General features: G+C 39.5%; 1 protein-coding gene across 8 annotated transcripts in view; it reads right to left on the reverse strand.

Annotated features, from left to right (window-relative positions):
* Nucleotides 1-15,929, reverse strand: part of ADCY2 (adenylate cyclase 2) — a 431,254-nt gene that overhangs the window by 328,297 nt on the left and 87,028 nt on the right. The window lies entirely within an intron of this gene.

Consider the following 15,929-nt stretch of genomic DNA (forward strand, 5'->3'; position numbering starts at 1 on the left):
TTTTTTGAAGGCTCAAATTAATTTCCCACTGATTCGAAATGACACATTTATACTTGAAACTATTTCTGTTCCAGCTATCCATTTTTATTCTTTTAATTATAAACTTTATACATTTTAATATCACAAAAATTCAAATAATTCTCTACAGATCTGCTTTATATAACTGCCCTGGTTATTCTTGTTTGTGTATCTTACATATTGTTAGTGACATGTGATTAATCTTCCCATACTTACATGTGTATTTTGGTTGAGACTGCCTTCATTTGAGAGATTAAAGATGGGAAATTTGATACTTTTTAAAGAACATTGCATCTTCATAAGAGGGAATGTGCTTTATCTTTGGATGCATTGATAGCTTCTCTTATGGCATTCCTTAAAGTTTGATAGTTTTCTTCAAGAAATTCTGAACAATTCAAGTGTAGTTGGGAAATTAATAAGGACCTGAGTCTATATATTTAAGGGTCAATTAAGTACCTGAGAAAACTGACCTAAAATGATTAATGCCAAGGAAATTCTGACCATTGCTTATGTTTATTCCTAGATATATTATTGCTGATATATTCGTATAAAATATTCCTAGATATATTATTAATGTAAATAAAGTTATTGCCCCATTATATTTGCTAACTTTTTGTTCCTTATATATTGGAAAGTAGTTAAGCTTCACTCCTAAAATAATCTCTCCATTAATGCTAGTGGTTTTCAATTGAGTCTCTCGTTTATCAGGAGCTAATACTAAAAATGACTAAAATTTACAGAGGGCATACTCTCTGTCAACTATTGTAAAATAATAATCTTATATGCATTATCCAATTTATTTTAACAACAAAATTGTGAAGTATATGGTATTAATATTCTCAATTGAAAAATTAAATATTAAAGCTTAGAGAGGTTAAATAACCTGGCCGAATTCATTCAGCTATTATATATCAAGGTCAATGTGTAATAGCCACAATTAGTGATCATTTTTTCTTATCCTTTCTGTATAATTTCATTTTTCTCCTTGTTCAACCAGCTTGGTTAAGTACAGTGTTACCCAACAGAATTAGGAGCACACACCCTCTTTGGTCTTCGTCTTAATGATAATTCCTCCAATGTTACATTCCTAAGAATTTGGAGTTAGTGATTTTTATTAAAATGTTGTTGCTTTTATAAACATTTTATAAAGTGTACAGGAAATTTCCTTTTGATTTTTTATCTTACTAAGAGTTTCTCCCCTATAAATTAGAGTGGATTTATCAGAACTATTATTCAGCATGCCCTTTTGCATGGTGTGTTGTTTGCCTTCAAAATCAAATATTTAATGAAAAATCATAAGTCTTAGACAACCCCGATAGTTCTAATCTTTGGTTCTTACATTTTAAACAGGCCATTCACACTTTAATCTTGGACTATGCAGCAGCAACAACCACCCTTCAGTGCTTGCCTAGGAGAACTGCACTTACAATGGGTTACTTTGCAGAGAAAGAACACACATGTATTGGTAGGCGTGAAAGAAAATTATTTTTATAAATTCAGTCATCTTCTACGTGATTACTCCTTTTTCTAAAATGAAAACTTTCCACTGACTGGCTAAATAATTCATTGAAAGTGCCTCCAAATCTATTTCTAAATTTAAGAAATGAAAAGTATTTCACAAACTATTTTTAGATAAGGATGTCAAAATGTTCAGATTTAGCATACTCGCATAACGTTCCAGAGGGAAAAAAAGGTACAGTATGATTGTTCCAGGTTTACTTGTAATGAGACCAACTGCATTGGAAATAAAACACTATTTAAGAAGAAACTTTTATTACCAACAGATGAAATAACTTAGTCTCCTCAAGATTAAAAGCAATTCATAAATACACTCATTTTAGGTCATTTTGTGTAAAAATAACTATCCTCCTTTGCAAATAGATTTAGATTCATTTTCTGGGAACAAAACAAAATTTCTGATATTAAGGTCTATTATTCTTCTGCAATAATTTCCCGTTTTATGCTTATAGCATTAATTTCCAAAGCTAATTAATTTATCCTATCTTAAGAGTTCATGGTAGCAGACTAGAGTCTTCCAAACAAAAGAGCTTGATGATGTAATGAAGCTCGAAATTCCTGACACAGAGATACAGGCGTTTCCTGGCACACAAGGAACAAGGGCACAAGTTCCCACGAAGCCAATTTAACTCCTTTTATTTAGAGCATATTCAGGAGTGAAGTCAGATGCAGAACATGTAGGTGAGGCACGGGGGTGATTAGGGTTAACATACATGTGTAGGCACCTAAACATGGCTTATAGACTAGACTGCACTAAAGATAGTCACCAGGATATTAAATATGGGTTTGCCTGAGTTTTGTTTTATCTTTGAGACATGGAAAATTTGAGCAAGAAATGGTAAAAGCAAAGTGACAGCAGAGATGAGGAAAAGCTGGACAATTCCCCAGACGGGGTGTGGCCAAGCCTTGGGTGCAGCCACTGGCACATCCACAACATGGCAGCTGGTCCAGTGTTCTCTCAGAGAAGCTTGGTTTGGAAGGATGGAGCCAACAGTTACAACACCTTTTCCACTGTCTAAAGTTTAGTCAAACCTACAAGTTCAACTAATCAAAATGAAGTCTGTTTCTTTTTCTTGTTCTTAACACCTTGTTGAATTCTGTTACTTGACACCTTGGTAGGTCTCCAGGCAATTCACACTTTGCTGGAAACCTACAAGAGCATTACCAAGTCCTTACTGTGGCATTAAAATGGAGCTGAGAGTCTCTGCCTCCATAATCACTAACACTAATTAAAGAGTTCACTCCCATTAGCCTTGAGCCCCCACCATCTGCCAGGCCTGGAGGAGCCCTTGGAAACAGGATCCAGACCTTGCTCACTAGGATGGGTTAAGGATGGTGAAATTTGAGCACATGTAAGAAGTACCCAGCTCAGTTTTGAATAACAGGGAAAATACTACAAGAAGCACAATGTCCCATGCAAAGACTTCAAAGTAGAGTTCAGCGTGTGCAGAGGGAGGGGAAGTGTAGAGTTGAGAGCAGAGAGAGAAGAAGCCAAAGCACCTGCAGATTCATGAGCTTCAGCAAGTTTAGAATTGATCAGGGGTATGAGGAGCTACAGAAGGGTTCCAAGCAGGGGGTGGGATTTGACCACACTGGAGTTTTAGTAAGATTATCCGCCCTGGTGAGACTGGGTTGCAGAGGCTTGAGCTGGAGATAGGGCAACAGCAGGAAGCAGGTGATTCCCCTGGATGGGTGGACCGAATGGAAAAAAGCACCTGAGGGCTGTCAGCAAAGCAGGGTGCATGTCAGCACCAGAGCTCAGCACCAGCTTGCGCCTCTCATCACTGGGGGCCCCTGTCTGCACATATTTGACTGCTGAGGCAGAACCAAGCCTACATTGCACAGAGCAGGAGGGACCTGGGGACCTTTCCTCTCTGCAGCTCGGCTTTTCCAGAGGATCCTCCTCTGGTTTCCACCTGGACCGGGGAGAGAGTGTTATAGGGCTGGCTGCTGGGTTTATGGACCTGGGCCAGGGGTACAGACTTGCACTTATTTGACTCAGTTTCCTTTCTGCCTCAACCTGCCTTCCCCTAGGCCAGGGTTGCTAGAGATGGAAAACTTCCTCTTTTACTTAGGATGAATCAGCAACAATTTGTGTATCTCAGAGCAGTTGTTGTATCCCGTGATTGAACTCCTGAAGCTCCCAGCTCCACTATCCCTCCATCACTTTCTATGTGTGGTCCTATCTCTCTCCACTAAGAAAACAGAGGACAGCAAGAGCCAATCTCCTCAAATTCACACTCCTGCCATCCCAAAGCTGCATGCCTACTGTCTTCACATCTTCTAGGAAGGGATCCCCCTCTAACCCCACATTGTAGACATCGTCGTTTCCAGCCTTAAACAACAGAGTTCCAGCAATTATTTATTCCTTGTCCATCCATGTTGGTGTCCATTTTCAGATCCTTACAGTTTAAAAACAGGCTCATGTTTCTTTCTTTCTATATAAAGGCACCCGATACCCCCTCTCCTCTCTCCTTCACTCCCCTGTCCTCTTCTTAGAGGAGTAACAGGCACTCACTTCCTCTTATTCATCTTCCTGCCACTCCATTCATAGAAGAGCTGCTACCCTCAAAGCCCTGCTGAGAACCTTTTGGAAGGCTGCCCATGCCCTCATTGACTGCTCATGGAGAGATGGACCCAGGCTTTCTCTTCACTGTCTTTCCTTCCAAACTTACAGATCAGTGCTGACTCCTGGCTTTCCTCCCATACCTCTTACTTTACTTCTGCTTTCTTTTTCTTCATTTTTTAACTCCTTGACCTTCTCTTACATCAATGGTTTGCAATCTCTTTGCCATTAGCCACTGCCCTGAGACACTGAGGAAGTCAAGCTGTCTCCCCACAGCCACACTCTTCCCAGGATGTAGCTCAGAACCCCGGCTGAGCACAAGAGCAATGGCCATGAACTCAGGATGCAGCCCGGGCCCTCACAGCTCCTCACTATGTCCTTTTTCCTTAGCAGGGGTCTCATCACAGCCACAGCATCACTACTGCACCACTGAATGCAGGTGGAAGAGCCCCGATCTATAACTGCAGCTCACCCTCCTCTGACTTCCAGAACTATAGTGTCTTCTACTTACCCTTCATTACTATTATAACACCTTCACCTCCCCAAACTGGACTCTGCAAGCCGCTGCATTAACCTCCCCAAACGACTCTGCAAGCCACTCCATTAACCTCCCTCCTCTGGCCTTTTTCTCCTCTCAGATGCAAATCTCTGTTAAAGGCACCACCTTCCTCCCCACTGTTTAATTCAGGAATCTCAGAGTTGCTCCCACATCTAACTGATCTATAAGATCTGACAGCTCGATGATTCAATTCTCCAAATATCCATTGCCTCTGGCTCCCTTTCTTGACTCCTACAGTCCTTCCTTTAATATCTGTTCATCTTCTGATGGCTTATTACAGTCATTTTCTAACTGAGCTCCCAGGGGCTGGTCTTAACGTCCTGCAGTCTAACTTCCCCATGGCAAAACTGCTGAAACATGGATATAAGCACATTCCTCCAATGCCCCAAAAAGATTGGATGATTAATCAATGCTAATGCAAAACATTCCATCCTGTGGTGTGACACTACAGGTCTTTACAATCGCACCTCCACCTACCATTGTGGTCCCTCTTCCAAACATGTCACTGACCAACATACGCCCTGTCCTGTGGCCACAGCATGACACAGTGATTTGTGTCCTTCTCACCTCCATCCTTGTGATGGTCCCTTTCTAGGTTTCCCCGTGCCCTTTCAACCTGGTCAAGAATTTCCTACTGAAAACCCAAGTCCAGTGCAGGAGGGTGATCCCTGCTGCTGAGAAGCAGACATCTACAGCACCTGGCACCCTGGCCCATGTGCCCTCCACCCCGTGACACCTGTGCTCTTTCAGGGCAGAGCCCCTGTGTTACTCAATGCTGTGCAACAGACAGCCTGGCACACACAGGAAGTTCAGTTAGTTCTTTTTTAAAATTTAATAAATGACCACAATGTGGAACATGGAAACAGAATATAGTAATAGATAGATGAATAAAACAGAACAACTTGTTTGGTTGTTTTGTGCTTATAAAAAACACATTCTAAATTTTCCCAAATGGGTATAGTAATCATTAAAGAAAGACAAACATTAATAATATAAAAAATTAGTTTCATATTATAATATGATGTCAACAACCCAGTTAGGGGCTATAACTTATATGTTACATAAAGGAGTGATTTTAACATCTATTTTAGACCTAAAAATATCAATGGCTTATGTTTTAAATTATCTACCAGAATTATATAAACTGTTTTTCTATATATAATGCACAAAAATAAAAGAACAAAAAATGATTATTCAAAGCAAAAATAATAATGGGTTAACTTGTTCCCTTATGAGATTCACCAGGGATCAATTTTATATAATTAGCATTTTTATTAGTTTCTAAGTCCTCTTACAAACACAAACATAAATGGAAGAAAGTAGGTAATGTGATAAAAAAAAATATCATTGTGAGCCTGTAATCCCAGCTGCTCAGGAGGCTGAGGCAGGGAGAATGGCTTGAAGCCAGGAGGCGGAGGTTGCAGTGAATTGAGATGGTGCCATTGCACTCCAGCCTGGGCAACAGAGCAAGACTCTGTCTCAAAAAAAAAAAATCATTTTTAATTAGATCATTTTTGAACCAAGCACAGATACGTGAGAATACATCCTGAGTATCATAGAATTCAAGTTATTAAATAGATAAAATTATAATTTGTTGATAAACCAAGTAAAACACTTAGCTACCATTTATGAATTATAGTAAGGCATTTCCCTTATTTAATTTTGTACCTCTTGGATGGCCACATAACATAATTAGTGATTTTCTTACTAGTATTTTAATTGTAAGGAGCATGTTATTTTTTAATGCAATAGCATCGTCCTTTCCCTCAAGTTTATGTCCCCAATTACGTATATTTCATTTTCAAAGTTTCTATTTCTTACTTGTATCATATTAAATGACACCATTATTTAACAGACACCTGACTTACGGTGACTGTGATTTATAACATTTTTAATGGGTCTTCTCTAAATTTCCAGTTAAGTGACATGTCTGTTCAGGTGGCCTTTGGAAAGGTTGCTTGGTATACCTTAAACCAAGTAGATTTAAGACACTTAACCATCTGTCAGGCAATACCATCCCCAAAATGATGGTGTGCCTGTGTGTATGTGTGCATGCATGCATGTGTGTGTGTGCATGTGTGTTTACTGGCTAGAGCCTTTGAAATACATGTGCTGATTACCTATAAGGTACATTTCTATTCTTTACATTTATTTTTCAGATTGGGACAATAAAATCAGACTAGGAGAATTTCCATGTCTGTGTATGCACTAAAGCCTCTGTGGCCTCATTGCTCCTAATGTCTAGTGCTAAATTCACCTCATCAAGGCCATTCCACCTCTCAGTGGCAGGCATATCTCTGTTCATGCATTGTTTCCTATTCACCCTACAGGGGTCATGAGTGGGTGAGGCACACAGTAATCAGCTTGCAATGAATTACAAACAGTTAAATACTCTCCTTTGAAAATAGTTCCATTTAATATCATGGAAAGTAACTTCTTAAAGATATAAACCATGGTATTAATGGAATAAAAGAACAACGCTTATAGAAGCTATTCTTATTAAACAACACCTACTAGTTGTAAAAGGAAAAAGAACGAATGTCAATTATGTATATTTTAATCTATGAAAACTTTCTTACTGTCATAGTAATAATGAACCTCCAATCACATAGCACATTGCCTCTTCTCAGAAATAGTACCCCAGCCCACCAAGAATGATAATCTTTACCACTACATTCCTTAGAGTCTTTATTTCTGCATTAAATGAAATGTTAAGTCTGTATTCAAAATTCAACCAAAAAGCACAGAAATCAGGAATAACAGGATAGAATTCTAATGCTGAAGCTATACGCAGCTCAAGTCTCCACATCAGTCACCCCATCTTAAGTCATCACGGGACAGCTCAGGTCTGCTAACCTGGGTCTCCGAGAGTGAACCTCCCACCACACACACACACACACACACACACACACACACACACTGAAGCAGAAATAGCAAAGGCAAGTGCAGAGGGCACTGCATTGAGGATATTCTATGTTTTACATCCTGGGTACTCTCAGTCCAAATGTCCCTCCTCCAGTTGGGGTTGGAGATGCATACCCAAGACTGGTTAATTTATCAAGGAAAGAGGTTTAATTTACTCACAGTTCGACATGGCTGGGGAGGCCTCACGATCATGGTGGAAGATGAAGGTAGAGCAAAGGAATGTCTTACATGGTGGCAGGCAAGAGAGCTTGTGCAGGGGAACTCTATATATAAAACTATCAGATCTTGTGAGACTCACTCACTACCATATGCCTAGCCAGGCACAGGGATGTGATAGAATCATGTCAAGATGACCCAGCAGTGGCCCCAGGATGAGCCAAGAGATGAGGAACAAGAAAACAGTCCCAGTTGAAGAAGCAACCCAAGGAAGGGCTGAGTGGCAAGGTGAACCAGGGAAACTGCAACACTCAATATGTAAGTGTGTCAAAAAGAAAGAAGACAGTGGAGGGTGCAATAGTCCCTGGATTGGCGAGTGCCACCTAGGAGTGCTAGGGGCCCTGCTGTCCTACTTGTCCTCGTATGTTTCTTGTGAGAACTCTGCTAACAGGTCTCAGAGACTCAGATGCGTAATTTTGGAAAGTTTGCAGCAAAGGGGGGTATCCGAGACACCCAAGACGCATGTTTCACAGTAGAAATGGGAGTGGGAGAGCCGGGCCTCAGGAGTGCTCTGGGCAGGGCAGGAAAGTCTGTGTTTTGCATATTTTTCTTACAGAAATGGTAAACTGGGGAGAAGGCAGGACCCAGCTATTTGAATCAGCTCACATTAGAGCAATGTCTACGTGTCAGTTACTGATGAGCGACAGATGACTCATTCTTCAGGGGAGGCTCATTCATGGGTCCCTCGGGGTTGCACAGGCAGGTCTGGACCACAAATGAGCCTGAGGAGGAGATTTGCAGCTTAACCTCTCCCAGGAATTTTGGTGTTGTGGGCTGGGCACTGACAAGGGGCTTTGGGATTCTAGAAGAAATGGGCAAAGGGATCTAGGGGCGAGAATGCTCAGGACACTGGCCTCGTGGGAAGGGCCTTGGGAGAAATTCCCATTGGTGGTCAGGCCCTTTTGATCACCTAACTTCCACTTCAACGTGCTCCCCAGTGTCGTCTGTCATACTCTCTCCATTGCCCCTAAAAAATGAGCAGACAAAAGAAAAGCCACTATGCAATGCAGCCTTGATACAGGAGGGCTAAAAATTTAATGGAAGCAGAAGTTCTGAGGGAGAGCTAAGTACAAGAAGTGCAAGTCCCTTAGAAACATGCTTGAGGGACAGGGGCACAAGGAATTCCCCACAAGACAGGGGGATGGAGGGAGTCAGTGACCCCCAAGCCCACATACCACCTGGAAATCCTGGCAAGATATATTAGTCAAGATGTATTAGACATACCCAAGACTGGGTAATTTATCAAGGAAAGAGGTTTAATGGACTCACGGTTCGACATGGCTGGGGAGGCCTCACAATCATGGTGGAAGACGAAGGAAGAGCAAAGGGGTGTCTTACATGGTGGCCGGCAAGAGAGTTTGTGCAGGGGAACTCTATTTATAAAACCATCAGATCCCATGAGATTCATTCACTCCCATATTACAGTATGAGGGAAACTGCCCCCATGAGTCAGTCATCTCCACCTGGCCCCTCCCTTTACACATGGGGATTATTACAATTCAAGGTGAGATTTGGGTGGGGACACAGCCAAACCATACCACAAGACCACTTGGTTACTTTTAACTTTTGTGATTAATATCATAATGTTTTTTTCTTTCCTTTCAGTAGGAATCCAAACATTAAAAAGCCCTTTTAATGATGTGTGTTTTGAATACACAAGTTTTCACCTACACCACTCAGAGCTTTCCAATAAAAGAATCTCTAAATAAACAGTCTGAACTTGTCACATAAGAATGTATATTTTGGTCCTGAAAGAAAACAAAGAAATCAATTTAGATGATGACTCAAAAGTACCATATTTTAAATGGTTTCATGTCAGATGGGTTATTCTCATCAAAAGTGGAATAATCTTCATCTTCTCCCAGCACCATGACCTCAGGCAACATATTTTAAATGTCTCATTGGGAAAATGGGAAGAAAATAATGACTTCATGGGGAACCAAGTGCTTTGCCACTGAACAAACCAAATGTGTTATCTAGGGGCTGAGTACATGAAGAAGATCCAACATGGCTCATCAGCGGTCGCCTCACCCACAATGGAAAGCTTTCTCTGTGTTAGACTCTGTCAGGCTCTGGGTGGCAAAGGAGAGATTGCTTCTGCCTTCACAAAGCTTCTAGACAGGAAGAGGAGACTTTCTTTTAACAAATGATAACCAAAGACATAGGTTATCTGTTTATGATGAGGCCCATAAAAGGAAAACAGTGTGCTATGGTAACAGACGGCGTTGGGAGAGGAATGTGGACCTTCATGTTTGGGTGTGGCAGTGGTGATGGTGGGGGTCATTTCAGAGAAGGCTCCTCTGAGAATGTGGAGGGTATGACCCACAGCATGACAAGCAGGCACTGGGACTGACAGGATGGGCAGGCCCTTGGCTGTGATGGTCTGGAGAAGGGGTGAATCTGAATTCCAGAGATCCAGCATGGGTGGACAGCTGTCTCATATCAAGGACCATAATACTTTCCTGAAGGCCCAGGCCAAGCAATCACACACATAGCCTTTTTAAGACATCTTGAAAGACAGATCTTTCATTCACAGTCATGAACTCGAACTAATGCTTTGAAACCACTGGGAGGACGCCTGTGTCCATGACACTGCCACCTTAGCATGGTGTCTGGTCCCCAAAGGCATGTTGTCTTCCACCGCATGGGAGACTGAGGCCATTCCCTTCCAGGAACTGGCCTTATCAAGGAACCCTGACCTCCAACGCACATGCCACTTTATTCTGACTTGCCTACCTTGGACCTGTGCAGTCACTGCCAGGCACTGTGTCTCAATTTTAGCTCACATCTAACAAACTTCTGATCGATCTCATTTTACCTGCAAGTCAGCTTGCTCCAATGGCAGTATGTGCTCCAAAGTCAGTATTTTTTCTTTTTGTAAATTTCTCTTTGTAAAATGTCAGAATTTATGGAGGCAAGAGATGGAAGTTGCTATGTGAGCAAGGTGAAGCTAAGCATGATACTTCAGGCACCCTACCCCATTTCCTATAAAGCAAGGTCTGTTTCCACAGTGATGATCAGCCTAGATATGCCAGAGACGTTCACAGTTGCTCATGCAGCTATCAGCTACTGCAAAGAGCGGGTGTTGCCCTTCCCTAAACACTGTCTGAAACTCTCAGTTTCTAACACAAAAGCTTTGTTTTAACTGCCCTTAAAATTCATGTTAAAAATAACTTGGAGGAACTCGCACAGAAAGTTTATAAACCAAGTATCAGGGATGTGCCAGAAGACTCAACTAGAAATACGTGTATGTACATATTTATGTGTGTGCATGTTAACTCCTGTGTGTATAAGCATGGAAATATATGTACATTTGTGTGCCCATTCACAACTGTGTATCACATCTGTGTATAAACTTTGACTATTACGATACTTCACGAAACTCTTTAAAATTTGCAACAGCACTGTAATGAAGAGATAGCGACAGTCAGGCAGTGCACACTTTGAATGCCCACCTGCCCCTAGAGACAAAGTTTCCCCAGGAACTCATTCAATTTCTCTCATCTTATTTGTTCGTAATGAATAATATCACATATATTGTCACCTTGGATTTAAACTCAGAACTTTCCCTTATAAGAATGTCGTGTTTTATTCTATTTTATTACTTTATCTTCATAAAAATAGATATTTATTAAAACAAATGTAAAAGATTCAAATGAGGGGGACTATCACTGTAAATATCTCTAACATCCACACCCATAGATCACTCCTTTTATTATCTGGATATTTCTCCTCCTATCTGTTTTTCTAATATAAAGAACAAAAACAAGATTGTACCACATATATAGTTCTGTAATGATGTATCACAACTAGAATGTTAATAAAACTTTATATCATAGTTTATGCTAATGTGTCATAGTTTTTAAAATGTAGTGCTTCTCTACTGCAGAATGCTTCTAATGAAGACTCAGTTATATATTTTGCATATTTATATAATTATGTTCTTAGGATAGTTCACCAGATGAGAAACTAATATGTCAAAGGAAATGCACATTTTAAGATGTAAGAAAAAAAATCACCAAAATCCTTTTCATGAATTTGTAGCAACCTTCACTCCATCAGCAAAATATGTGTGTGTCTCTTCTGCTTTGCATTATAATTCTTTCTGTTTTGAAAGCATGTCATATCCCTGACATGTTAGTTTGAATGTATTTATTATTGGTGAAATTAAACTTAATTTTTTCATGCTTTTTTGTTCCACGAATTTTACATTCATGTCTTTGCCTATTTTATTTTGATTTTATTATTAAACATAAAAAGCTCTCTATATGTCAAGAATGTTAACCTTTTGCCTCTCAGATAACTTTCATGTACTTTTTCCAATTGATAGTTTATTAAAATTCTTTATATGTCTATGTTTTCTACTTAGACTTATAAAAGTTTTAAATGTCTGCATAGCCATATCTATTCAAGTTTCGGAGGGAGAAAGGAACTCCCTGTGTACAGCAGGTATAAAGAGGGCTGATAATTGGTCCACTGAATTTAGTTAGTGACATGTAAGTTACTGGTGACCTTGTCAAGATGACCTTAAGTGTAGTTTCGCTGAATGGGCTCATTCTGTGACCTGTACTCTCCTCCAGCTCCTCTTACCTCCTTTCTGATGTCATCCATTCCAGATTGGCATGGGGTCTAGGGAAGACTGGGACCAAGGAGCACAGACAATTCTTTCAAAGAGTTTGTTATCAACGAGAAGAGAGGAATGGGATGGCCGTTTATGGGAAATCGGGTCTGAAGTGCTGAATTTTAACATGTAAGAAGTAAAATGTAAGTGTGCTAAAGGAAAACATCTAGCAGAGAGATTTTTAGGATGCAGAAGAGAAAGGAAAACAAAAACAGCTGGGTAGCTGAGAATACCTGAAAACTGGTACCCAAGAGAAGCTGGCCCAAGATTGGAGAGCCACAGGCACGTCATAGTTTATGATAGGAAGAAAGAAGATAGAAGTGTAGTTATTTGGATGTGGTGGTGGAAGCTCTTCAGATTGCTTAAAACTTTCCAGTGACATAGGATAAAAAACAAAGTCATCATCTGGGAATGAGAATAGACAAAGAGAGGAGAGAAGACGTGGAATTGTCCTTTGAAGGCAGTTACTTTCTGGGCAGTTCCAGGAAGGGTAATGGAGCTTGGGTCTCTCTGCAGCAGTGCTCTATTCATTCAAGGCTTCCTTTAGATCAACAGGCACACTCACACAATTTCATTATTTTCCCTGGGAAGATGATGCACATTTGTTATAAAGTGCATTTTTTAAAAACCTTGTAGGTCCTGCAAATTGGATTATTGTTCCCTAATCCATTTTCTAATTGGGTATTACTATATTATGAATAAATACTGAATGCTGTATTTTTGTTGTTTATTTAGCTGGTCACTTAGAAGACCTCTCGAAGCACCCATAATCATATTTTCAACTCCGTAGTATACAAGTAGAATAAAAGCTTGGGACATTATAATTGATTTAACATTGTATTTTGTCAAGAGGAAGACTATTTCATCAATTGACAGATGGATTAAAGCAAATATTGATGTCTTACGAGAGCATCATTTAACTTCTTGGAACCTGGGTTTCCTCACCTTTGAAAGATAAAATCTAGTCTGTCAATATTAACTGATGATCAGATAATATCAATCGGAGCTCAATAACATAAGATTTTCATAAAAATATTTGTAAATTTCCCAGTAATATACAAGCAAATAATACTGGAAATTATTAATATTACTTAAGAGCGAGAACTGCAGATTAGTAAGGCTTGATAGAGTAAAAGACAACTGAATCGCATTTTGTGTATTGAACCAGATTTGGGGAGGAAAAGATGAAACAGGAGGCCATTCATAAGAGGAAGGAGAGGAGGCACAGATGGTATATTCCAGTGGGAGTGCCTGAGACCGTGGACAGGGCCAGCAAGGCAGCCCCTCTAAAATGTCACTCAATGGCACATTCTGGCACCTTCCACCCAGCACTCCCATGCCATGTCATCTCCCTGGGCTCCAAACACCCGAGGTCATGTCAGAACAGTACAAAAAAGTCTTAATGTGAAGAAGCTTTCAAAATGTATTACTTTAATTTGTTGGTGACCCTCTTACATTTTTACATGACATTCATGAAATGAAATGTTTTCAGTACTCTGGTTAATAATGAAACAAATGCCACTGGTCTCTCTAAGATGAAATGCATTTTTTTTTTATGTACTGTAGTTTTCAATCATCACTGAAAGGCTAGCATGTTCTCTGAAGGATTACCTAACCTGCAAATTCTTGAATCACAGTCCCAGTAGATGACTACTCTCAAAATTTTTCGATACATAATAATTGTACATACTAATGGGGTATGTGATATTCTGATACATGCATATAATATATAATAACCAAATCAGGATAGTTAGGATATCTATTACCTCAAACATTTGTCATTTTTTGTTGGAAATATTCTAATTCTTCTCTTCTAACTATTTAGAAATATACAATAAATTACTGTTAACTATAGTAATGCTACTGTGTTACTGGGCACTAGAGCTTATTCCTTGTATCTAACTGTATGTTTGTACCCATTAACCAATGTCTCTTCATCCCTCTTCCCTCACACCCTTCCCAGCCTCTGCTTACTATCATTCCACACTCTACTCCATGAGATCAATGTTTTTAGCTCTGACATAAGAGTGAGAACATGTGGTACTCGTCTTTCTGTGCCCGGCTTATGTCATTGAACCTCCAGTTCCATCCACGTTGCTGCAAATGAGAGGATTTCATTATCTTTATGACTGAATGGCATTTCATTATACATATATGTATATATGTATGTGTGTATATATATATATATATAATATATATCACATTTTCTTTATCCATTCATCAGCTGATGGACACTTAGGTGGATTCCATATCATGGCTATTATGAATAGTGCTACAATAAACACCAAGGTGCAGGTATCTCTTTGATATAAGGATTTCTTTTCCTTGGATAAATACCCAGTAGTGGGATTGTTAGATTGTATGGTAGTTCTAGTTTTAGTTTTTTGAGAAACCTCCACACTGTTGTGCATAATGAGTGTGCTAATTTACATCAACAGTACATAAAAGTTCCCACCAACAGTACATAAGAGTTTGCTCCACATCTTCAAGCACAGGCAACAATAATGAAATAGACTAATAGGACTATTTTAAACTAACAAGATTCTGTATAGCAAAGGAAATGATCAACAGAGTGAGAAGCAACCTGAAGAGTGAGAGAAATTATTTGCAAACTATTCATCTGACAAGGGACTAATATCCAGAATACAAAAAGAACTCAAACAACCCAACAGCAAAAAATGAAGTAAAATAATAATAATCCCATAAGAATTGGGTAAAGGATCTGAGTAGACATTTCTCAAAAGGATACATACAAGTGAACAACAGGTTTATGGAAAAAATGCTCAATGTCGCTGTTCGGTAAATGCAAATCAAAACCACAATGAGATGCCATCTAACCCCAGATCAATACTTTTTGAAAATTTAAATCTTATACCATTTCTGAGTCAGGAGGGAAAATACACATATTGACAGACTTAGAGCTATAATAATTCACCATAAATCATGACTTTCAGAACTTCATCTCAAACTAACTTCCTATAGTAATTGGACCATCTTAGAAATAAATTTAGAAATAAAATATAGTGCCTCAAACTATAAAACTACTAAAGGAAAACATGGGGGAAACACTCCAGGACATTGTGCAAAGGTTTCTTGAGTAATACCTCACAAGCACAGGCAATCAAAGCAAAAAAATGGACAAATAGGATTACATCAAGTTAAAAAGCTTCTGCACACACACACGCACACACATACAAATCAGCACGGTGAAGAGACAACTCATTGGATGGGAGAAGATATATACAGACTGCTGTTCTGACAAGGAATTAATAACCAGAATAACAAACAACTCTATTGGAGAGAACCTAATAATCCAATTGAAAAATGGGCAAATGATTTGAATAATTTCTCAAAAGAAGATATACAAATGGCTAACAGACATATGAAAAGGTACTCAACATAGGCCAGGCATGGTGGCTCATGCCTGTAATCCCAGCACTTTGGGAGGCCGAGGCAAGTGGATCATGAGGTCAAGAGATCGAGACCATCCTGACTAACACAGTGAA

The sequence above is a fragment of the Gorilla gorilla genome, chromosome 19 (genome assembly GCF_029281585.2).
Source record: "Gorilla gorilla gorilla isolate KB3781 chromosome 19, NHGRI_mGorGor1-v2.1_pri, whole genome shotgun sequence".
Classification (NCBI taxonomy): Eukaryota; Metazoa; Chordata; class Mammalia; order Primates; family Hominidae; genus Gorilla; species Gorilla gorilla.